The sequence below is a fragment of the Mixophyes fleayi genome, chromosome 2 (assembly GCF_038048845.1).
Source record: "Mixophyes fleayi isolate aMixFle1 chromosome 2, aMixFle1.hap1, whole genome shotgun sequence".
Classification (NCBI taxonomy): domain Eukaryota; kingdom Metazoa; phylum Chordata; class Amphibia; order Anura; family Limnodynastidae; genus Mixophyes; species Mixophyes fleayi.
In genome coordinates, this window is record NC_134403.1 from 269,647,285 (window position 1) to 269,674,323 (window position 27,039).

Sequence of the window (27,039 nt, forward strand, 5' to 3'; positions counted from 1 at the left end):
TGCACGGAGTCAGTTGTGTGCGTAGCAGGAGATGGATCCAGAGGAGTAGAAACACAGCCGGGTCGGTACACAGGAGGTCATCAGGTATACTGTGCCAGAGGGAAATCCAGAGAGTTGTCAATAACACAGCCGGGTCGGTACCAGGGATGGTCAGTCCAATTCGCGGTGCCAGGGATAAAGCCAAAAGAGTAGTCAGGTCACAGCCAGGTCGGTACACAGGAGTAAAAGGAATATAGGAGTACACAGGGAGCAGGATCACAGGAGTCAGGTACACAGGAACAGGTAGCCAGGAACAGGAAACACATTGCTCTGACACAGGTAGCGTGTCAGTGCAGAGTAGATATAGAGATTTGAATTCCCCGCCCAGGAGTCACATGACTTAATGCTGGGAGAACCCGGAAGTGCGGGGGCACCATCGGGAGGGCTGAACTGCCAGAGCGGACACAGCCGCCAGACAACGCTGACAGCGCAGCGGAGAGGGGACCAGGTAAGATCATGACAGCAATGAATGATGAATGATGAATGATGAAATGAATGATGAATGATGAATGATGAAAGATCAATTTGTAATTAGGAATGATTAAATGAATGATGAATGATGAAATGAATGATGAATGATGAAATGAATGATAAAATGAATGATGAATGATGAATGATGAAATTAATTGTGAATGATTAAATGAATGATGAATGCTGAATGATGGAATGAATGATGAATGATGAAATGAATGATGAAATGAATGATGAATGATGAATGATTAAATGAATGATTAATGATGATATGAATGATAAATGACGAATGATGAAATGAATGATGAATGATGAAATGAATGATGAATACTGAATGTTGAAATGAATGATGAGTAATGAAATGAATGATGAATGATGCAATGAATGATGAATGATAAAATGAATGATGAATGATGAATGATGAATGATGAAATGAAAGATGAATGATGAATGATGAATGATGAATGATCAATTAGTAATTAGGAATGATTAAATGAATGATGAATGATGAAATGAATGATGAATGATGAAATGAATGATGAAAGATGAAATTAATGATGAATGATGAATGATGAATGATGAAATGAATCATGAAATGAATGATGAATGATGAAATGAAGGATGAATGATGAAATGAATGAAGAATGATAAAATTAATGATAAATGATGAATGATGAAATGAATTGTGAATGATTAAATGAATGATGAATGCTGAATGTTGAAATGAATGATTAAATGAATGATGAATGCTGAATGATGGAATGAATGATGAATGATGAAATGAATGATGAATGATTAAATGAATAATGAATGATGAAATGAATCATGAATGATGAATGATGAAATGAATGATGAATGATGAAATGAATGATGAATGCTGAATGTTGAAATGAATGATGAATGATGGAATGAATGATGAAATGAATGATGAAATGAATGATGAATGATTAAATGAATGATGAATGATGAAATGAATAATGAATGATGAATGATGAAATGAATGATGAATGATGAAATGAATGATGAATGATGAAATGAATGATGAATGATGAATGTTGAAATGAATGATGAATGATGAATGATGAAATGAATGATGAATAATGCAATGAATGATGAATGATAAAATGAATGATGAATGATGAATGATGAAATGAATGATGAATGATAAATGATGAATGATGAAATGAAAGATGAATGATGAATGATAAATTAGGAATTAGGAATGGTGAAATGAATGATGAATGACGAAATGAATGATGAATTATGAATGACCAAATGAATGATGAATGATGAATGATGAAATGAATGACGAATGATGAATGATGAATGATGTTTGGCTGGCTGCTGCTGGCTCCTCAGCGTAACTGATTAGTGCTTATTGTCTACACCTCAGCATTGGCAGCATACAGTGACCCGCATCCTGCAATGGGTGACATATCTTCCATGTGGTGGAGCCCCCTGGGGATTTTCCTGGTACCCCGGTGGACCAGTCTGACCCTGTGTAGGAGTGATATAATAGTGATATAATGGCTGGGAACATCTTGCTTTACTTTCTGGTTTGTGCTTGTGATGGCAGTACTGATAGCAGCACATTGCTCAGATTTAAACTGAAGTAAATGTATTCCTGTTGCACTAATATATTTTCTTGCACTGTTATCTTGATAAAACTTGGCACACTTCTTGTTTTATAATTTGGCATGTGGAACCCTTAATATTTGCCCCGGGCCCAATGGTGTATTAAAGTGGCCTTGCACTGAGGCACATCAGGCCAGACATTTATGTTCTGGTGTTGCAGTGGGTTAAGAAATAAATTGTATTTATATGTACTCTATCTGTGCATAGACTATCAATTATAGAGTGTGAAAAAGACACATTATTGTTTGCAATGCGTTCGGTGCTTCTTTCTAATCTGCAGTTCTAAGCTATACTATAGATGCTAAAGATGAGAATCATGATATAAAAAACGCAAAGGCACAGTAGAAATGTGTGTCTATGCTGTTGTTCCTGCTTGCGTGTACCAATGGAGAACAGTAATTAACTTACCTCAATAATGGAACGGCATCTCTTCTGTCTTTTGCTGGCCCCTCTGCTTTGCAATTGATCACAGCACAGCGTTGCGTCATCACTGGATCCCACGGTTCCGCACTCAGCATCGAGTGGACAGTGGCCCCATCTCCCTACAATATGGGACGGAGCTTCAAGGTGTTGGGGCTCACCAGGAATTTTCTAGGTACCCCGGCAGTCCAGTCCGACCCTGGATGGAGGCTTGCTCCTTTTTAAAGTGGTTGTCAGCTTTGGAACACCTCCCTTAATAAAACATGACCTCCTGCCCACCACCCGCCACCCAGGTGCCCATTTTACCTGAATGCTAGGAGTTGGACTGTACCACAACCAGTGTTAAAGTGGGCAGGTATATGGTGGTGTGCCATACTGCCTCTTCTCCTACTGCTGTCATTGTAAAACATTGTAAATTCCATTCATTTTAATTTTCCATACTGCCACTTCTAAATTTACATGCTGCAGCCTCTAAATTTTCATTCTGACCACTGACCACAACCTTTTTAATCATAATACCCCCTTTGGTTGAATGTACGGTTTAGACACCCCTCAGATATGTGGTATAAATGGAATCACCTTTGGAGCAAGTCAGTGTGTATTATTATGTAACACTCCTTGATGCTGGTTCTCTAAAGGGTGTTGATAAATAGTTTATGCAACAACTTCTTCTCACCTCCTCTCCTTGGTTAAGTGCATCCATCTGACTCATCACAGTAGCTTGGGGGATGTAGACAGGGATCCTTCTACCAGAAATTGTCACAGGAGACCCCTTGTGCACTTGATAACTCTATATGACATAGATACTACAACTACATCTACACCATGTAGCGACATCATTCACAGAAGACATAAAGCAGATAACTATATCCCATTACATTTCCATATAGCATAAATATAACTTTTGCACAATCTGTTTTATTGTAGTTTTAAGGACAAACAATGTTAGCACAGTCATTGGCAGAGCAAAAATAAATATACAGTCTTGTAAGAATGACAAATATAATAATCTGTCCGTCCCTCTACACCAGGGGTGGCCAACCAGTCAGATACTAAAAGCCAAAAAATATCTATAGGTGCCGCGGAGAGCCAACTTTACTGTTTATGTGTGTGTCTGTATACATATACCCAGTATTAACATGCACATGTATACCATACATATGTACATTGAAAATATAACATAATTTACAATATCTTGCTAAGCATTATGAAAGTATCCAACATGTTCAGAATAATAATAAAATCAGCACAGCTCTGCACTGCACAGCTATTACCTTACAGCGGAGGAGGGTTCAAAGGGCTACCAATAGTCTCTCCATAGTAGCTCACACTGTTTCTGTATCCATAATCCCTTAGACCTCTTTACATTACCCCTGGATCTCCCCACATGCTTATCAGATCTCCTCATATGCTCCTTACATACACATCAGCCTCCCTACATGTCATCAACCCTCTCCACATGCTATCAAATCTACCCACATGCCCCAGAAATGCCCATCCAATATTCCCACATACCCATCAGACCTCCTCAATTACCATCATACCTCCCCACATGTCCCTTGCATGCCCATCAGACCTCCCCACCTGCCACCAGATTTTACCACATGCCCCTTACATGCCATCAGACCTTCCCACATGCCCCTTACATGCCATCAGGCCTTCCCACATGACCTATAGCCTTTCCACATGCCTTTAAATGTCCCTACATGTCCCTTCCATGCCTTTCAGACTTTCCACATGCCATCAGATCTACCCACACTCCTCATACATGCCATCAGACCTCCACACATATCCATTACATGTTCATCAACCAACATGCATGCTGTCAGCAGTGTTCTCTCTAAGCTGAGCAATCTGGAAAGGAAAGAGTTAAAAGGTCACTCTAATGAGGGCTGCACCCGAATGGTTTGTATTCGCAATCTGCAGGATGTTTCCTAGTAAGATACAGGTTTAACTCTATAATTTCCAGATTGCTCAGCTTAGAGGGAATACTGGCTGTCAGATATACCCAAATTCCCCATATATGCCATCAGATCTCCCTATTTGCTCCATACATGCCAAGAAAACCTCCCCACATGCCTACAGCCCTACACACATTCCACTACACTCTCTCTTCCTCCTTCCCTGATTGGATTGTCTGCGCCACTGTGACCTCCCTGTATTGTTCAGATGAAGTAACAAGACGCCGCTGCTCTCGGTCAATCAAGCAGCTGAATGTTTTCCATTCTGCCCCTGCCGGCGCCTAAACAACTATACTTTGTTGATACTCCTGGCCAGGAGCAACACTTCAAAACTCAAAGAGCCACATGTGACTCTGGAGCCACAGGTTGGCCACCACTGCTCTACACATAGAATTTTACATGTGTTGGGCCAGCATGTGTCTATTAATATGTTGTTATGCAGAAAAATTACATTCATAAGGTGTGTCAACAAAAACTTATCTACAGCACCATGCAACTCCCATTGACTGTCTCGTATCTGCATTTACTCTTAATGTATGTACTGTTTATATGTAGTCATTATAATAGGCTCACCAACTCTTAGCATAAACACTATTGCATATCCTCATCCTGCTTTGTCCTGTTGACTAGTTCTTATTACATAATGCTGTCAGCATTATTTCACTACTGTGTTTAGACTTCATGATGTCTTTTTTGCAATATTATCCTTTTTTGCAATCTACTTAACAGACCTGGCCCTTTGCTTGTGTGTTTCCTAACTTCCAACATACCTTCTCTATGCTTCATCTACCACCTAACTGCACCAAGGTAACTGCTTTACTACCATGTACCTCTTCTTCACTTGTTATTTTCACAGTCCTATCACCTGGTCTATACCCCATGTCCCCCTTGATCCTGCCATATCACCACCCCCCCCCCCCCCCCTAGAATGTAAGCTCCCATGGACTGGGTCATCTTTACCTTCTGTCTCATGTCTGTCCGTCATCAATTTAACTCGTATGCTTCTTGTCATGCCTGATGCTGAATTTTTATGTATACTAAGCTATTTGTTCTGTTAATTGAACTCATGTATTTATTATTCCGCTTCGTGTATGTCAGTTATGTCAGGTGCCACAAAATCTGTGGTGCCATATATATAAGAAATGATGATGATGAATCCTGGCTGCCTGCTAAGTTCTGTTGTAAGAAATATGAAAGGGAGGGTTCTTTAGCACACAAGTACATAGTTTAGGAACAGCTTTAGTATATTTATGTTTTTCAACAGAAGACAGCCAAAAGTGAATTTCTCTTTTTATCAATTGAGATTATTTTTGAAAGTAAGGATTAAACAGCCTCTCACTCTAAAAATAAAGATTCTTTACATGACATCCTCAGATGCAAAGGTTTCAAGAATTAGTTTCCAATTATAGGATCAAAAAGACTGTGAATGTTCACTTTAGCCCAGACCTGACTATAAAGGGTCACTAAATATAAAGGTTGTTCCAGTCATTAAAGGAACATTCTATCCATAAAAAGGAAATGTCTGCGTGACAAATGTTGTTATTCCACACAGGGGCGCACGCAGGGGGAATTTCTGTGTCTCCAGAAACCCCTTCCCTCCGCTAAAGAATTGCCCCTACATAGCGGCACTGTACTATACAGCAGTCGCAGTATTGTACTATACAGCAGCCGCGGTGCTGTCAAAGAAGCGTCCGCGGCGGTGCTGTATTGTATTGCACCACCGTGGACGCTTCTTTGACAGCGCCGTGGCTACTGTATAGTACAGTGCTACCAAAATGGAGCTGCTGCGCATGCGTCTGACTCATCCATCTGACTCATCACAGTAGCTTGGGGGATGTAGACAGGGATCCTTCTACCAGAAATTGTCACAGGAGACCCCTTGTGCGCTTGATAACTCTATACATGGACAATGGGTATAACTTGGAAACCCCTACCGTTTACTTATTGTTAGCATTAGGAATGATAGTAAATAGGGGAAAAGGCATGAAGTATAAAGAATTGGCTACAAATTATAACAAACAAGCCTCGAATGGACAATTGTGAAGCAATAATGGCATCTACTTATGGATAACCTTTTATAGTGAATCATACTCAGAGCTATCATGCAATTTTGCAAACAGCCAACAATTAACTAGTAACAGTGAAAATATAACGTAATAATAGTAAATAAAGTCTTCATGGTACTGTTTGTGCTCATCAAATGGAGGTAGCCCAGGTTACTTAAAGATACAGGTGGTACTTTAGAAGTCACAAATAGGTTCAACAGTGAATTGTGGACAGTGTAGCACATTTCCAGAAAATCTTGATCCCAATTCAGGAGTGGTGTGATGGGACTTCCAACAATTCTGTTGAAAAACTAGTTTGTTACTCTTTGGTGTTTGCAATACACAGACATTTCTATATCTCACAATGTGACTGCAGTCCTTACATATACATTTCATGCTGTCATTATTATTTTGTTACCGGTGCACCACCTAAAAAGCAGTTGTGGATCAGTGCATCCTGCCTATCACCAGACACAACCCCACAAACATTCCATTTGAGCCATGGCACCACAGGACCAAAGTAAGGCATTATTACTTCTTTGTTTCTGCTACTGATTCCTCTCTCTATGCAACCAAGCATCTGACTTGCCTTCCTCATTGCTTTGTTACATTGCTTATCTACCTTTAAGTCATCTGAAATAGTGACTCCTAGATCCATTTCCTCCTCAATAGTTTCCATTATATTGCCATTAATAATATATTTAGCCTTTGGGTTTTTGAGACCCAAGTGCATGATTTTGCATTTTTTGGCATTAAACTGTAGTTGTCACTGATTGACCATTCCTCTAGTCTACCTAAATCATCAGTCATTTGTTTTACCCCTCCTGGTCTTTGTGTCATCTGCAAAAAGGCATACTTTCCTCTCCCTGCTTGACAGATTTTTTGCTTGGGTTCAAAGTGTCTATCATGTCAAGAAGTGTCCGGTTGAATCTCTTCATTTGAGGGTGTCCCTGTGGGTGGAATGGGGTCATGCTGGAAAGTTTGCTCCCGCAGGGCTCACATAATTCTAAGATGAAACAACTCTAAACATCTCTTCCTTGGTCAGAATGGATGAGAGCTGGTAGCCAGCCCATTGTGTACAAAGATTTTTTTCCCACAGGTTCTTTGCTACAGTCACTGCCCTTTCTCGAGTGTTATAAGCCTTTGGCATACTACCAATAAACTGCAGATAGTTTCTTGATGTGGTTCAATAGAAAGGAAATTGAAACACACTAGCTCCAGTGGTCCATTGCTAGCATGATGTACGTTTTTGCCAGGAATCCCTGCAAAAGGTTTGGTCTTTGCGGCTAGCTCCATGTAGGTCGCAGTTACCCGTGCATGCACAAGAAGGGATCGGCAGAAAACCTCAATTTGAGACAAGATGCTAGGGAGTTGGAATATCAAGAATATACTGGAGTTGTGTTAGAGATCCCAGTAACAGAACCATGGAGAGTTGTGAAATAAAATGTCTTTATTATAGCAGAAATACACAGGAAATCAATAGGTGCAGTCATTTTGTAAGCAGTAAATCAGTTCATAGAAACAGCAGGTTCCAGCAGCAAAATAACAGGTATAGACTGTCACGGGCACTAGGAGTCTTTACCCAGGGATCACCAGGTGATAGGCTTACCAGAGCAATGTAGGTGGTAATATGGTACTCTGGTAGCAGGGTGATCACGGAACAGGAAATAGCAGATGATGAGATGCTCAGGAAAGTCTATGACTAGCAGCACTGGTAATATGGAGGTAATAATACACGAGGAACTGTATGGACAAGGACACGTGAAGGTAGTCAGTGGTCTGCGGTAGCAAGTTGTACCACTGCTATAGTGAGGAGGAATGTCCAACAGAAACGAGGAGGTGATGAGAGTCAGCGGTCTGCGGAGAGCAAGTTGTACCGCTGTCTGTGTGAAGGAATGGAATCCAAGTGGAGGTATCCGGGGAGTCAGTGGTCTGCGATAGCAAGTTGTACCACTGCTATGTGAGAGGATACTGGAACAGGTGATACAGGAAACAGGGATCAGTGGTCTGCCTCTAGCAAGTTGTACCACTGAATATATATGTGAGGAGGTGCACGGGGAGAGACTGCAACACAGGATATACACGGGCACCTTAAACACGATCCACAGTAATATGCACAATATATATAAATGACTGAACAGCACTGCAAATATAGAAAGTCTCTGAAGTAATCCGGAACAAGATAACACAGTCAATGATGGCAATAGACTCAGCGGATAGTAAACTCCAGAGGAGAACCAACACAGTCCAGCAAGATATGCAATACACCAGCACAGTCAATGAGAAGTATGCATACCGTGGTTCAGAAGCAGGCAGTCAGACAGGAGTGCAGAGATACCTGAGCGGCAGGAGGCCGGCAGGATAAGAAGTCCCTGGATGGATGAAGCGGAGGTCTAGTAGGTGCAGCGCACAGGTAAGTAGACCAACAGGGACACGAATTGGACTCTTGGAGGACCCAGGAGAATGGTGATGGTCTAGCAGAGGGGTAAATGATGAGACACGGATCCAATGCTGACAGGCGGGTAGAGACCAGCGGGAACACAGGAAGGCGTGGAGAGCGGATCAGCAGTAGATGGACGAGTAGAGCTGACAGCAGCAGCAGGACTCTGCGGACACACGGAGGTAGCCAATAGCAACCAGCAGGTGCAATAGCGATGGGACACGGGAGAGCAGAGTTGACCTGGACTGTTGATCACGGAGAGTAGCGGATAGCAATAGTAGCAGCAGTCTCGAGGAAACACGGGAGAGATGAGATGAGCTGAAGACTGAAGCGCACAGAGGCAGCGGATAGGAATCAGCCAAACAGTCACGATGAAACACAGACGAGTTGCAGGTTGAAGACTGTAGTGCACGGAGGCAGCGGATAGGAATCAGCTAACAGTCACGATGAAACACAGACAAGTTGCAGGTTGAAGACTGTAGTGCACGGAGGCAGCGGAGAGGAATCAGCTAACAGTCACGATGATGCACAGGTGAGTGGATGTGGATAGAAGACTGTAGTGCACGGAAGCAGCGGATAGGAATCAGCTAACAGTCACAATGATATATGGTAGAGTTGAAGTGGCTTTGAAGACTGTAGTGCACGGAGGCAGCGGATAGGAATCAGCTAACAGTCACGATGATACACAGGATGGTAGAAGTGGTATGGGAACCACAGTAGTAGAAGTGGTTTGGAGACCACAGAGGTAGAAGTGGTTTGGAAACCACAGGAATCAGCAGCGCTGAATACACGAGGAAACACAGGAACACCTTCAGAGACTCATGGGGAATGAGACTCCAAGATCAGGCAACGTGGTGTTGACCACAGGTGCTTAATATAGGGAGTGTTGCCTGATCTGCCAATTAAGTTAAAGGGACATACACTGAAGGATTAGAAAGGGCTGCGCATGCGCAGTCCCTCAGGATGGAGGACGGCCACGGTTCATAAATGTCCGGGAAGAAGCACTCACAGTCCGGTGAGTGACAGTACCCCCCCTTTTAAAGGTGGGCACAGAACGCCTGGAACCGGGCTTGTCCGGATTTTTGGAATAAAACTTCTTCAAAAGGGCAGGAGCATTAAGATCTTCAGCTTTGATCCATGAGCGCTCTTCAGGACCAAAGCCCTTCCAATGAACGAGGAAACGGAGAACTCCTCGCGAAATTTTTGCATCCAATACCTCAGTAATCTCGAAATCCTCCTCCTGATGAACTTGAACTGGCTGCGGAGCTGAGGGAGGAGTCGAGAAACGGTTGATGATGAGAGGTTTGAGCAAAGACACATGGAAGGCATTGGAAATCCGAAGATTCTTAGGAAGAAGAAGTTTAACACATACTGGATTGATTACTTGAATGATCCTATATGGACCAATAAAACGAGGGGCGAATTTCATAGATGGAACCTTCAAACGAATATTTTTGGTAGATAACCAGACCCGATCACCAATTTTTAGTGGTGGAATAGCCCGCCTCTTCTTATCCGCGAAAGACTTATATTTGTTAGATGTCTTCCTTAAACAGGTTTTGACCTGAGACCAGATATTTTTGAAGGTCTGACAAGTAGTCTCCACAGCAGGAACTTGGGTGGGAGGGAGGGCAGGAAATTCCGGAAAAGACGGATGGTGACCGTAGACCACAAAGAATGGAGTTTTGGATGATGACTCATGGTACATGTTGTTATGGGCGAATTCAGCCCAAGGAAGCAATTCTACCCAGTTGTCTTGATTGGCTGATGAGAACATCCTTATAAAAGTCTCAAGATCTTGATTGACTCGTTCAGTTTGTCCGTTAGATTGCGGATGGTAAGAAGATGAGAGTGCTAATCGTATGCCCAAGGTTTTACAAAGGGCCCGCCAGAATCTGGAAACGAATTGTACTCCTCTATCTGACACAATCTCAGACGGACATCCATGGATACGGAAGATTTCTTTAATGAAATGTTCAGCCAGAATAGACGAGGAAGGCAAACCAGACAGAGGGACGAAATGAGCCATCTTCGAAAATCTGTCTACCAACACCCAAATAGTATTATGATTCTTACTAGGTGGTAAATCAGTAACGAAATCCATACTAATATGGGTCCAAGGTTTGGACGGAATGGGTAGTGGTCGCAGCAACCCTGCTGGAGTTCTGCGGGAGGATTTGAACTGAGAACATAACTCACAGGAAGCAATAAACTCTTTGACGTCTCTCCTCATTGAAGGCCACCAGTAACTTCGAGAGAGAATCTCAAAGGTCTTGTGTTCACCGGCGTGTCCAGAAAAACGAGAGGCATGGAACCACGAAAGGATTTTCCTCCTCAGAGTAGGAGGCACGAGGGTCTTCCCAAATGGTAGCATTTTGGTGGATGAAGCAGCCAGTGAGATACATTTGGGGTCTAGAATAGTATGGTTGGAAACCTCTTCTACATCAGAGGACGTCACAAAAGCTCGAGATAAAGCGTCAGCTTTTTTGTTCTTAGCAGCTGGTTTGAAGGTTATAATTAATTCAAAACGGGAAAAGAAAAGAGACCATCTTGCTTGACGAGGGTTCAAGCATTGGGCAGACTGAAGATATGACAAGTTCTTATGATCCGTGAAGATCGTCACCGGATGGCGAGCTCCTTCCAATAAGTATCTCCATTCCTCTAATGCAGCTTTGATAGCCAGCAACTCCTTGTCCCCGATTGTATAATTCTTCTCTGCGGGCAGAAGACCCCGAGAATAGAAGGCACAAGGATGGAATTTTTGCTGCTCCGAGCGTTGGGAGAGAATGGCTCCCAAGCCCACATTAGAGGCATCTACTTCTAGGAAGAAGGGGAGTGTCACATCAGGCTGTCGAAGAATGGGAGCAGAAGAGAAGGACTCTTTGAGAATTTGAAAGGCTTGGAGAGCCTCAGATGACCATTGCTTAGTATTAGCCCCTTTCCGAGTCAGGGCCACAATAGGAGATGCAATGGATGAAAAGTCTTGAATGAAGCGTCTATAGTAATTGGCAAAACCTAAAAAATGCTGGATAGCACGAAGAGTAGTTGGCTGGGGCCAATGTAGTACAGCATTCACCTTGTCTGGATCCATCTTCAGGCCAACTCCGGAAACTATATACCCCAAGAATGGAATCTGGGGCAACTCGAATGAACATTTTTCTAATTTACAGAACAATGAATTTTTCCGTAGCCTGGAGAGGACTTCTGCCACATGTTGGTGATGAGAAGGCAGGTCCTGTGAAAAGATCAATATGTCGTCCAGGTAGACAACGACACATACATATAATAAGTCCCGAAAGATCTCATTGATGAAGCCTTGGAAAACAGCGGGGGCATTACACAGCCCGAAAGGCATTACCAGATATTCGTAATGCCCGTCTCTGGTGTTGAACGCTGTCTTCCATTCGTCACCGGAACGGATTCTAATTAAATTGTAGGCACCACGAAGATCCAACTTAGTAAAGATCCGAGCTCCCTTGATGCGATCGAATAGCTCAGTGATCAGCGGAATGGGATACCGATTCTTGATAGTAATGGCGTTGAGTCCACGAAAATCTATGCAAGGGCGTAGTGATCCATCCTTCTTTTTGACGAAGAAGAACCCAGCTCCAGCGGGAGAGGTGGAAGGTCGAATAAACCCACGCTGGAGATTCTCCTGTATGTACTCAGATGTGGCTTGAGTTTCAGGTAACGAGAGTGGATAGACCCGACCCCTGGGAGGAGTCTTGCCAGGTAGAAGGTCGATCGGACAATCCCAAGAACGATGAGGAGGAAGACGTTCAGACTGAGCTTTATCAAACACATCGGCAAATGAAGCATACTGAGGAGGGAGTCCCGGTGAGGAAGATGAGATGGAAGATTGCTGTACTTTAAGAGGAATAACTTGGGAAAGGCAACGATGGTAACATTCAGACCCCCAAGACGTAACTTGAGGAGTGCGCCAGTCAATCTGGGGAGAGTGACACTGAAGCCATGGAAGGCCTAAGACAATCGGACTTGTCGTAACTGGAAGAATTAAAAACGATATTTCTTCATGGTGCAGGGCACCAATCTGAAGTGTTACTGGAGACGTACTCTGGATGATGAGACCGTTGATGAGACGTGATCCATCTATAGCCGTCACAGTAATGGGTGTTTTTAAAGTAATCACTGGTAGAGACCATTGTTTCACCAGTGATTTGGAAATGAAATTTCCTGCTGCTCCGGAATCAATCAATGCCTTTGACTCAAAGGATTTGGTAGCAAAGGAAATCGTAACATCAAAAGCGCAGACTTTAGATTTCATAGAAGATGGAGAGGACTCCAGGGACCCTAACTTCACCTCTCCAGAACTAGTTAGGGCCTGGCATTTCCCGATCTCTTAGGGCAAGAGCTGAGCATATGTGTGGAATCAGCACAATAGATACAGAGTCTATTCTTTACTCTTCGTTTCCTCTCTTCTGAAGATAATTTGGAACGTCCTATCTCCATGGGAATCACAGAGGGCGAAACTGGACGAAATTGAGGGGTTGAACGAAGAGGTGCTTTAACAGAAGTTGTTTTCTCAGCTTCTCTTTCACGAAATCTCATATCTACACGATGGCAAAGAGAGATCAAATCTTCTAGTGACGAAGGGAGCTCTTGGGTAGTCAGTGCATCTTTAATTTTATCGGAGAGCCCCTGCCAGAAGGCGGCAACTAGTGCTTCAGTGTTCCACTGAAGTTCAGAGGCTAAGATCCTAAATTGAATGACGTACTGGCCTACTGTATGAGATCCTTGTCGCAAACGGAGGATGCTGGAAGCAGCGGAGGTCACACGACCTGGTTCATCGAACACACTTCGGAATGTAGAAATGAATTTGGCACTATCTTGTAGTATTGGATCGTTTCTTTCCCACAGAGGGGAGGCCCAAGCCAGGGCTTGTCCAGAAAACAAAGAGATAAGATAGGCCACTCTGGAACGATGGGTAGAAAAATTTTGAGGTTGGAGCTCAAAATGGACTGAACATTGGTTAAGGAAACCCCTACAAGTTTTGGGGTCTCCATCGTACTTTGACGGAGTAGGCAGGTGAAGCGTGGAAGCTGTAGACACCTGGGATGGCACTGGGGAAACGGAGGAAAGCACAGGAGCTTCAATATTAGCTGTCACAGTCTGTCCAGATGTTCCTTGGGAGGTTAACGATTGGTAACATTGAAGTAACAGCTGTTGGCGGGCATCCTGTTGCTCCACACGGCTGACCAGATGCTGCAGCGGTAGGTTCCGTATCTGGGTCTGTCATGGCCTGATCTTACTGTCACGGGCACTAGGAGTCTTTACCCAGGGATCACCAGGTGATAGGCTTACCAGAGCAATGTAGGTGGTAATATGGTACTCTGGTAGCAGGGTGATCACGGAACAGGAAATAGCAGATGATGAGATGCTCAGGAAAGTCTATGACTAGCAGCACTGGTAATATGGAGGTAATAATACACGAGGAACTGTATGGACAAGGACACGTGAAGGTAGTCAGTGGTCTGCGGTAGCAAGTTGTACCACTGCTATAGTGAGGAGGAATGTCCAACAGAAACGAGGAGGTGATGAGAGTCAGCGGTCTGCGGAGAGCAAGTTGTACCGCTGTCTGTGTGAAGGAATGGAATCCAAGTGGAGGTATCCGGGGAGTCAGTGGTCTGCGATAGCAAGTTGTACCACTGCTATGTGAGAGGATACTGGAACAGGTGATACAGGAAACAGGGATCAGTGGTCTGCCTCTAGCAAGTTGTACCACTGAATATATATGTGAGGAGGTGCACGGGGAGAGACTGCAACACAGGATATACACGGGCACCTTAAACACGATCCACAGTAATATGCACAATATATATAAATGACTGAACAGCACTGCAAATATAGAAAGTCTCTGAAGTAATCCGGAACAAGATAACACAGTCAATGATGGCAATAGACTCAGCGGATAGTAAACTCCAGAGGAGAACCAACACAGTCCAGCAAGATATGCAATACACCAGCACAGTCAATGAGAAGTATGCATACCGTGGTTCAGAAGCAGGCAGTCAGACAGGAGTGCAGAGATACCTGAGCGGCAGGAGGCCGGCAGGATAAGAAGTCCCTGGATGGATGAAGCGGGGGTCTAGTAGGTTCAGCGCACAGGTAAGTAGACCAACAGGGACACGAATCCACAGGAATCAGTAGAGCGTGGAACTGGACTCTTGGAGGACCCAGGAGAATGGTGATGGTCTAGCAGAGGGGTAAATGATGAGACACGGATCCAATGCTGACAGGCGGGTAGAGACCAGCGGGAACACAGGAAGGCGTTGAGAGCGGATCAGCAGTAGATGGACGAGTAGAGCTGACAGCAGCAGCAGCAGGACTCTGCGGACACACGGAGGTAGCCAATAGCAACCAGCAGGTGCAATAGCGATGGGACACGGGAGAGCAGAGTTGACCTGGACTGTTGATCACGGAGAGTAGCGGATAGCAATAGTAGCAGCAGTCTCGAGGAAACACGGGAGAGATGAGATGAGCTGAAGACTGAAGCGCACAGAGGCAGCGGATAGGAATCAGCCAAACAGTCACGATGAAACACAGACGAGTTGCAGGTTGAAGACTGTAGTGCACGGAGGCAGCGGATAGGAATCAGCTAACAGTCACGATGAAACACAGACGAGTTGCAGGTTGAAGACTGTAGTGCACGGAGGCAGCGGATAGGAATCAGCTAACAGTCACGATGATGCACAGGTGAGTGGATGTGGATAGAAGACTGTAGTGCACGGAAGCAGCGGATAGGAATCAGCTAACAGTCACAATGATATATGGTAGAGTTGAAGTGGCTTTGAAGACTGTAGTGCACGGAGGCAGCGGATAGGAATCAGCTAACAGTCACGATGATACACAGGATGGTAGAAGTGGTATGGGAACCACAGTAGTAGAAGTGGTTTGGAAACCACAGAGGTAGAAGTGGTTTGGAAACCACAGGAATCAGCAGCGCTGAATACACGAGGAAACACAGGAACACCTTCAGAGACTCATGGGGAATGAGACTCCAAGATCAGGCAACGTGGTGTTGACCACAGGTGCTTAATATAGGGAGTGTTGCCTGATCTGCCAATTAAGTTAAAGGGACATACACTGAAGGATTAGAAAGGGCTGCGCATGCGCAGTCCCTCAGGATGGAGGACGGCCACGGTTCCTAAATGTCCGGGTAGAAGCACTCACAGTCCGGTGAGTGACATAGACGGATGACACAGAAAGCAACAGATGCAGTGAATGGCTATTGGCAAACTTAGTTCATAGAGGCAGCAGGTTCACAATAGCGAAAATAGTTGGTATAATGGTAAATTCAGATTCCTAGACACAAGGCGCCTCTATTCATCAAGGCATGTATCTACTGATTTTAAGTGTATTGTACCAAAAATCACTTTACGTATTCCCAGAACTGACAGATACGGTCATGAACGCAGTACTGTTCTGTGCGCCTGTGAGCGCAAATAGCATTTACTACAGCGTACCCACTTCAAAAGTGAAAGGGTGTGTGAAAGGGACTGACACCCGTAAGGAATGTGCAATCAAGGCGTTTACCTGCGATTTATAGTCAAGCTTACGCAGAAATTCACATATCTTCAGGCGGAAAGAGTGCGCCACCTCGAGGTTTAAGATTAATTCATTGCTGACAGCTTTGAACAAACATAGCTTGATACCCGTGTCATCTAATGGAAGCTTGCAGAATCCTCCAGCATACACCTGCATACACTCATCACATTATTCATCATTATGTAAGACTCAATGAGGGAGATTACTATGGCGCCATTTTGAGAAGACGGCTGTGTATTTGAAAGTTCTGTTTGTGTTTGGAATATTTGGATATTATGTAGATCAACTTGTTCTGAAGAGGTATATATATATATATTCATATATATATATATATATATATATATATATATATATCAGGGATAACCCTCTAGCTACTCCCTGATTAGATATCTTATCATATATTCTAACAGTCATACAATATATCACCTCTATTTTGTCAAGAAACTACTCCTGAACCCCTTTATCTGTCACAAACCGCCCTCTGCGCACTTGTGACTTGGAAGCTTACTTTAAGGGAACACGCAGGATTCCAACCCAAATATCCCACTCACCTCTCTCTAAGGCTACAGATGTCACTGGTTCCTTTTCCCTACACAGACACTCGCTTCACACCTCTCAGCAACTGCCACCGGCTACGTATAAGGCCTGTAGCAAACCTATGACTTAATCACCCAATTGTGCACACTCAGTGCCCTGGTAGCTAAACAGTTAACCCTTCACACACTGGTTTCTAAACAGTTAATCCAGGGAAGCAATCTGTCTCTTCCAAACAGGCAATTAATTTGTTTACAGCAATAAGGACAGAAATATTACATTTTAGAGTTAATATACAAAAAGTACAATGCTTACAGAGAATAAAAAAAGGTTAGATAAAGATTTGACATAGAAGTAAAAAATTGCAAACAGTTATAAAAATAAATGGGATAAAAGTACAGAGCATCACTTACATATAATAATCTGTATGCCTGGGGCAGGCAGAAAAGATGGACAGTCCTTCAATTAGATTGATCCCCAAGAAGTTGACCATTAGTCCCTTCAGAACACAGGTTTTTAAGCAACATGAAATGGGATGGTCTAAACAAGGGCAGTGTTTAATGCTAATCGGGGGTTGTGGCCTGTGACACTTTTTCAGTCACCATTTACATGTTGCCTGATTTACTAACCAATTATACTATGTGATCTAATTGTCTGTAGAGCGTTACATCGATCCAATTTTATCATTAATAAATGAACTTCTCTGTTGTGTTGCTTTGATGCACAGAAATTGTGTTGATATTATGCAGTAATAATTATTGTTATTAAATTGGTTTGACAGGAAATTCCTGTTGTTTAATTAAGTTGACAAGATAATTAGTGCAATGAAATAGGTAATCTGTTTATGCCTAGTCCGCTGAGCTGACAGTCTAACCTTAAAGAGATCAATATATAAAGCTATTTTAATAGGAGTAATTACTGGATTATCCTTTATGTACAACTCTGAGTATTACTGTGCTACAGTAATCAATGAATTAACAAACCTGTGAGTAAATAGGTAGATGTTTTTATATTATAAAACTTAAATAATATTTTCGTGAATATAAATAACACATGTCTTGTGTTCATTTTACATAGGAGTGCTGTGTTTAACTATTAAATAACCTTAGTTGTTTTTAGAGGATACTATTAGGATAAACTGCAGAGGAAATGTACACAATAATGGTGCTGGGAGAAAGGGAGTTGATCTTCTTTATATGGGTGCCTACTTAATATATGTTGGGCCAATTGAAATGCTCTTGTGGGACGTTTGCAGTGGGCCGGTCCCCGCGATTGGAGGGCGGTGCCATGAAAGGCAGCAGCAACTTATCCGCATTGTCACTACACACCCGGCAGCTGTACACTACATCGCGGGACTCCACAGCTGCTACTACAGAAGGCAACATAATGTAACACCTCCTGACTCTGGGTAAGTGCCACTACCGTCTTGTATACTGCGGGATTTCCTTGACGGACACAGCATTGCTTCATTTCGGGACGAACACTCGCTCTTAGCAGTGGATCATTGACTACGCTTCATCCACTCTGTTCCTAGACTAGTGGCTGTCTTGGAGAACCGCAACCTGCTCACCCCTTGCAGCGAAGCCCAAACATTCTTGCGGGGGTCTCTGGGGAACACCAGGGGTGCGATAGACTCCGCGTCACCTCGCATGGCTGCGCAAATACCAGCTACTTACCAGAATGTGACAATAGGGTTGAATGCTGGACTTGGTGTGGAGACCTACTGGTATTTGTTCACGTAAAGTGCTAAAATTCTGTGTTGTGTGTGACAATAGAATCCCCTTTCTTAACCCAGAGTCCACAATTAGTTGGCATACAGTAAACAGTTCATGGCGCTAGTTGAAGTACTTCCAGAATCGAAGTAACAAAGGATTTCCAGCGAAGAGAGCACTGATGTTCATGCCTTCATGCTGAGATGGAGCTAACCCACTCTAGCCTGCAGGTAAGCGCAAGGTCAGCAGAGGCAGGGATTCGACCAACAGTCCTGGGGATGCTAGGTGGCCATAGAACAGAAAGTGATGGTGCTAGTACTGTGCAAGAAAAAATAAATTGCAGGCTACTGGGGCCAACCCCTATGCTGTAGTATACTGAGACATGGTGAGGCTGACTATATAGTAATCTTGGGCAATTAAGGTTGAGTGTGACTTAGCAAGCTTACAACTCACAAAAAGGGTGAGGAATTACAAAAACATGAAAATGCTGACGGACTCTCTCATGAAGGGGAGATGGAATCGTCACCATGCTCCCCACCTGGCCCGGAGATCGCCACTTGCTTGACATCAGTACAACCAAACTCTGGCCTCTGAAAGCTATCAGAGATGCACAGAGCCCCAGCTTGAGAGTAAGTTCTATGACTGTGGAAATTCTTGATATATGAGAATGTGTCACTCACCGGACTGTGAGTGCTACTTCTCGTGTATTCAGGAACCGTGGCCGTCCGCCATCCTGAGGGTCTGCGCATGTGCAGCCCTTTCAAGCCTTCAGTACCTGTTGCTTTTAGTTAATTGGCTGATCAGGCAACACTCCCTATTTAAAGCACCTGTGGTCAATACCTCGTTGCCTGATCTTGGAGTCTCATTCCCCATGAGCCTCTGAAGGTGTTCCTGTGTTTCCTCGTGTATTCAGCTCCTGCTGATTCCTGTTATTCGTTTGTGGTTTCCAGACCACTTCAACTCTCCTGTGTTCATCGTGTCTGCAACCAGCTGATTCCTATCCGCTGCCTCCATTGCTTCTACAGAGTTCCTGCTCACTTCAACTCTCCTGTGTTCATCGTGCCTGCAACCAGCTGATTCCTATCCGCTGCCTCCGTTGCTTCTACAGAGTTCCTGCTCACTTCAAACTCTCCTGTGTTCATCGTGTCTGCAGCCAGCTGATTCCTATCCGCTGCCTCCGTTGCTTCTACAGAGTTCCTTCTCACTTCAAACTCTCCCGTATTCATCCTGTCTGCAGCCAGCTGATTCCTATCCGCTGCCTCTGTTGCTTCTACAGAGTTCCTGCTCACTTCAACACTCCCGTGTTCATCGTGTCTGCAGCCAGCTGATTCCTATCCGCTGCCTCCGTTGCTTCTACAGAGTTCCTGCTCACTTCAACTCTCCTGTCTTCATCGGGTCAGCGCTCCGCTGCTTTCATCTCTGCTACTGGATATCAGACCGCCTCAACTCTCCCGTGTTCTTCATGTTCCAGTTCCACTTACTACTGCTTCCAGAGTATTGTCTCGTTCATGCTGGTTTACCTGCCGTGCGCTGCACCAACCTGATTACCGCTTCCACCTTCCAGTGGTCCCTCCTCCTGCCGGCCTTCAGCCGTTCAGGTATCTCTGCACGTCTCTCTGACAGCCTGCTCTCCTGAACCGCGGTATGCATACTTCTCATTGACTTTGCTTGTGTATTGCATATCTAGCTGGACTGAGTTGTGTTCTCCTCCGGAGTCTCCTATCCACTGAGACTATTGCTACCATTGACTTTGTTTCCTATTGTCTGGATAGTTATTGTGACTTTGTATATGTAGCAGTGCTGCTCAGTTATCATTGTATTGTGGATATCATCGTGGGATCAAGTTCAGTGTGCCCGTGTATACTCTGCATTGCATTCATCTCCTCGTGCCCCTCCTCACATATATATTGCAGTGGTACAACTTGCTATATGCAGACCACTGACTCCTGTTCCCTGTGACACCAGTTTCTAGTATCCTCTCACATAAGCAGTGGTACAACTTGCTAACGCAGACCACTGACTTCCCTGTTACCTACCTTCACCTGGATTCCATTCCTTCACCTAGACAGCGGTACAACTTGCTATACGCAGACCGCTGACTCTCACCACCTCCTCGCTACTCCTGGACATTCCTCCTCACTATAGCAGTGGTACAACTTGCTATACGCAGACCACTGACTATCCTCACGTTTCCTTGTCCATCTAGTTCCTCGTGTACAGTCATCTACTCATTACCAGTGCTGCTAGTCATAGACTTTCCTCGAGCATTCTCTCACCATCTGCTGTTTCTCCTGTTCCGTTGTCACCCTGCTACCAGAGTACCATATTACCAACTATACTACTCTGGTAAGTCCATCATCTGGTGATATCCTGGGTAAAGACTCCTAGTGCCCGTGACAGAATGCCATGACCGAAATGAGATACGTGCCATCAATCCAAGTCCAACTTGCTTGCCTAACCAATGGAGGTGAGCCAATAGAAACTGTTCCAACCCCAGGCAGTTGTGTGGATTGTGTCGGGGAAGTGAGTGACTTGGTAGAGTCACTTGTGTGGGAAAGCAGCCACAAGTGGAGGTACCTGCAGCTGGTCCAAATAGGACACCTGTGAAAAGGAGTAATCTGGGGCCTCAATCACTGTGGTAAGCTCCCACCTTGTTTATTCTGCTGCTGTATTAACTGCTAACATTTCAAATGTAGTTGAAGGAGCCTGGTGGTGACAGTAATTAATCTCCTACAAATTGGGGCACCGTGTTGGTGTGTAGTCGTGTTAGTGAGTGGCTGGTATGGCCTGGTGAAGTCAGTAGGTGCAGTCATTGACAACAAGTTGCTAAAAACTAGCGACACCACACAAAGAGTGGTGCATGACAGGCAGACATAGAAAGTTTGTCATGTCACAAATATTATATAACACACATTTAACCATGTATTGGAGTTTATCATGGCTTAATTATTTTTAACTATTTGTAGATGAGATAATGGAGAGCTAGATTGATGGGCTGGACTGGGGAGGGGAGGTTATGACATGGCACAGTAAAAGTGTCTGTGTGAAAAACTATAACTCCAGGATTGCACATATCAATATTCTTAATTTTCTTGTGAGCAACTGTGCCATGAGGGGTTATCATATGGTTCTAACATGTTGGCATGTGACACTTATTAACAGTAGTATAATCAATAATTTCACTTTCCATTAGAGATGGTCACTGACCCCCGTGTTTTGGTTTTGTATTCGGTTTTGGATCTGGATTACCGTCGTGTTTTGGTTTTGGTTTTGGATTTGCAAAACCACCATTGCGTGTTTTGGTTTTGGTTTTGTTGATTTTGTTTTGCTATTTTCTTAGAAAATCAATGTTTTTGGGCCTACAATAACCCAATATTACACCTGTTTTATAGATAAGTAATCTAATTGCAAAGCTAATAAATTATCAAAAAAACAGTTTAATTCCTGGTAGGTAGGCCTTCATTTATTCTATACACAAAACCCCCCTCCACTTGTCGAAAATACAAAAAAATTCAGCCGTTATAGACTGTACAATATTAAGAGAAATGGACAAAGCCAGTTTGGGGTCACTCTGTCTATGACACCCTACCCTTAAGGAGAAATTACCCAAACAGCAGCCTTTCAAGACAGTACGTGATATGGAAATGCCACAAGTCCCTTTCCTCTTTGGGGGTAGATTGCACCCTACACTTACATAGAAAGTTTTAAAAAGATGTTATCATCATCATCTTCGGCTTCATCCTCACCATCATCAGTGTGTACATCATCATCACAGACTATCAATTTATTGCCGCTTGAATCCGCCATTAGAGAACAGTCAGTACTTGGATGTCTTGGATGGTGAAGACCTTCCTCGTGGAAGATGTAGTTCATTTTTATAAACATCATTTTCTCCACATTTTTGGGAAGTAACCTTCTACGGCGATCACTGACTAAGTTCCCTGCTGTGCAGAACACTCGTTCAGAGTACACACTGGAGGGTGGGCAGCTTAAGTATTGCAAAGCAAGTTTGTACATGGGTTTCCAAATGGCCTGCTTTTCTTTCCAGTAAGGAAAGGGACTATCTGACATTTCCATATCAACTACCTCTTGAAAATAATCCTCCACCAGCCTTTGCATGTTTATACTCGTATCGGATGGAGTTATGGGCAAGGTCACACCTTTTTTTGAAAAATCCTTCAAACCAGCCCAGATGTTAAATTGTTCTGGTCTGCCCCCTTCCTCTTCCCTGCATCTTTTTGGGAAATTCAATTTTTTACGAGCAGCAGCAGCTTAAGAAAGTGGAGGACACGCCGTCAAGCCGAGGCCCAGTTCAGCGGCCAACTTGCTGAGCAATAGCTCCTTGCAAAAGTTCACATCTCGCTCATTTACAAGTAAAGACTCAATGTAGGTCTTAAACCTTGGATCAAGCACAGTGGCCAAAACGTTCTGATCTGAGTTCAAGATCTTAATAACTCTTGGATCATTGTGAAGCGAATGAAGTATTTGAACGACAAGGCCAACATACTTTGCTGAAGTGCTTGCTTTCAGCTCCTCCTTCATTTTCTCAAGCTGCTTTTCCAATAGTCTAATTAAAGGAATGACTTAGCTCAAACTAGCAGAGTCTGCACTCACCTCACACGTCACAACTTCAAATGGTTTCAGCACCTTGCACAGCACTGAAAGGATTCCCCACTGTGCAAGAGTGAAATACATCCCCCCTCCTTTCCCAATGTCATGGCTTGTGCAATATGCTTGGATGGCTTTGCGCTGTTCCTCCATCCTCTGAAGCATGTACAGGGTGGAATTCAACCTAGTTACCACCTCTTGCTTAAGTTGGTGGCAGGGCAAGTTAAACTGCTCTTGGAGCTGCTGTAATCTCCTACATGCTGTAGCTGAATGTCTGAAATGTCCTGAAATCTTACGGGCCACCGAAAGCATCTCCTGCACCTCACGGATATTTCGTAGGAAGCTCTGCACCACCAAGTTGATGTTGTGAGCAAAACAGGGAATGTGTTGGAAATCACCCAGCTGTAATGCTCGCACTATATTGTTGGCGTTATCAGAAATTACATACCCTGGGGAGAGTCCAAGTGGTATAAGCCATGTATCAATCACATCTCTCAGTTTGCGTAACAAATTGTCAGCTGTATGCCTGTTAGTGAAGCCGGTGATACAAAGAGTGGCCTGCCTGTGACAAATGTTACGTAGTGGTGTAAATGCTGCTGTTGTTCCTGCTGGTGAAGGTGAATGACCAACCCAGTGGGCTGTCACAGTCATATAGTCTTTGGTTTGGCCACTTCCACTTGTTCACATATCTGTGGTTAAGTGGACAGTGGGCAGAAAGGCATTTTTCAGCGCAATCTCTACATTTTTACACACTTTTTGGTACAGTTGTGGAATTGCTTTACGGGAGAAATGGTGTCGCGATGGAATTCTGTAACGCGGACACAAAACCTCAATTAACTGTGAAAAACCAGCTGCGTTTATTGTGGAGATTGGACGCAGATCTAACACTAACATTGCAGCCATGGCGTCTGTGATTCGCTTGGCCACTGGGTGACTGCTGTCATATTTGCTTCCCCTAGCAAATGATTGTTTCACAGTTAATTGCTGAAATGTAGGACTGCTCATTTTCTTGACCTGCCTCTTGGCTGACGATTCACCCCCAGCAGCAGCAACAGCAGCAGTGGGACTAATGCTTTCTTCAGAGGAATCAATAATAGTGCAGGAGTCATCCAACCTTAATAAGTGGGATGCCGGGCTAACTCCGAGCGCTACTGAGGATATTGATGAGGATGGTGTGGTGAGTGCATTTTGTAGCCGTCGAGATGTCGGTGACCGGAGGGTCTTAGCTGATGATGGAGTGCTTGTAATTTTTTTGGAAGAACTTTCAGCTTTTCCAACACTTTGCCATGAACTCTCATTAAATGGCGTAACATAGACGAGGTTCCAAGATGGTTAAGGTCCCTCCCTCGACTGACTGTGGATTGACATACACTAGAAATGGCTATACAATTGTTGTCTGGATTTGTGTAGAAATAATTCCACACATAAGAAGTGGATTTTTTTGTTTTATGCCCAGGCATGACAATGGCCTTTTTCTTGTCACGTGCCAGAATTGCTGCCACTGGTGCAGGACTTACACAAACAACCTCATTCTCATTAACATCCTCATTAGTGCCCTCGTTGCCTACACAAATCTCCCCCTCATCCTCTTCTAATTCCAAAGTGGCATCCTCATTTTGTGTATCACCGGCTACACTCGGGCTATTAAGGCACACATCAGCAGAATGCTCACGATTAGACATCCCACTGTTGGATGGACTCTCCACAGGGATTGGTGTTATTTGTGAATCAGAGCAAACATTATCCTCTAATGCCTTACTGTTATCTTGCAGCTCGGCTTTGACGCGTAACAGTAGTTGTGCACCAATTGTAGGCTCTGTAACTTTTTGGGATCTGCCACTAATAGACAAAGGTGAAGGCCTCATTCTCTCTTTGCCACTGCTTGTGTAGAATGGCATGTTGGCAATTTTTTTTTTATCGGCACAACTTTTGCTCAGTAACACTTCTTTTTCGCTTCAACACAGTAAAAAAAATTTGGGTGTGTGTTTTTTGGTCTGATTTCGAAACACTGTGTAGTTTGACATCGCCTTGCCCAGATGACGTACTGGGAACACTAACATCAGGATTGGTGACAGAACCTGGTTGCTCATTCTGCTCATATGTGGACTGCTTTGAATCCATTCTGAGCCCAAAGCAATTGTAGTGCTAAAAATTATTTGGTAGATACTGCTGACAGATAGAAATTTTGACAGCCAGAAATATTTATGCACAATTATGGGGGACACCAAAAAAGCACTGGGGAGTGCTAATAATTATTTGGTAGATACTGCTGACAGATAATGATTTTGACAGCCAGAAATATTTATGCACAATTATGGGGGACACCCCAAAAGCACTGGGGATTGCTAAAAATTATTTGGTAGATACAGCTGACAGATAGTAATTTTGACAGCCAGAAATATTAATGCACAATTATGGAGGACACCCCAAAAGCACTGGGGAGTGCTAAAAATTATTTGGTAGATACTTCTGACAGATAGAAATTTTGACAGCCAGAAATATTTATGCACAATTATGGGGGACACCCCAAAAGCACTGGGGAGTGCTAAAAATTATTTGGTAGATACTGCTGACAGATAGTAATTTTGACAGGCAGAAATATTTAGGCAAAATAATGGGACACACCCAAAAAGCACTTTGAGTGGCAAATATTGAAGAAAAAAAAACCCCTCTATCCTCCTCTCTTCTCTAGCGATTTTTGTTAGCACAATTATAATCAGAATATTGTATTCTCTGTCCCTGCTCTAATCAGCCTGTGACTACACCCTGCTCTCTCCCTCTGTCAAATGGCGATGGATTGCTGTGGAGGCGTGTATTTATAATCTTCAAGTACTGCGAGAACCGAGCCCCGAGATCCGATGACGTCACAATGACGTTCGGCCTCGATTTGGATTCCGAGCGGGCGGGAGCCTGCTCGGCTCGGTACTCGGATACCCTAAGTTCGGGTGGGTTCGGTTCTCGGGGAATCGAGGCCGCCCATCTCTACTTTCCATGCAGTCTTGCTGATCAAACTTGTGAATGTATTTTTGGAAAGTAATGTAAATCATTGTAACCTATACTTACCAACTTTTTTCACCTCCCCTCTGGAAGATCCCTGAGGGGAGGTGAAGTGTAAGGACGGAACAGGGTGGGTGGTGAATTACTTAATTTTGGCCCACCCCCATGAAGCAATGAAGCGAAAGAATCATTTGGGTACAAAGTTACACAATTCACCACAAATTGCGTCATGGAGGTTCCCATACTGCCCATTTCACTAGGATGAGGGAGAATAATCTGCTCTCCCAGGAGATCTACCCGAAATGTATGAGTCTCACAGACATTCCGGGTGAGTGGGCAAGTATGTTGTAACCATATCAGTTGTTGACAGGGGAAGGCTGGGAGGGGGGGGCATATGCCCCCCCGGGCCGGTCCCATAGTGGGCTACCATGGGCTGGGTCACTGGGTAACCTGCATTGTTCTTCCTTTAAAATAGGCTGCTGAATTGAGTCATGCCCCACGGGCTAAGGTTTGCCAGCCCTCTCCTGGTTATCGAAGTGGGCTGGTAGACACTTGAGACAAAGATACTGGTGATGTATGGGAGTGAGTAGTTCTCAGTGTAGTGGACCCTC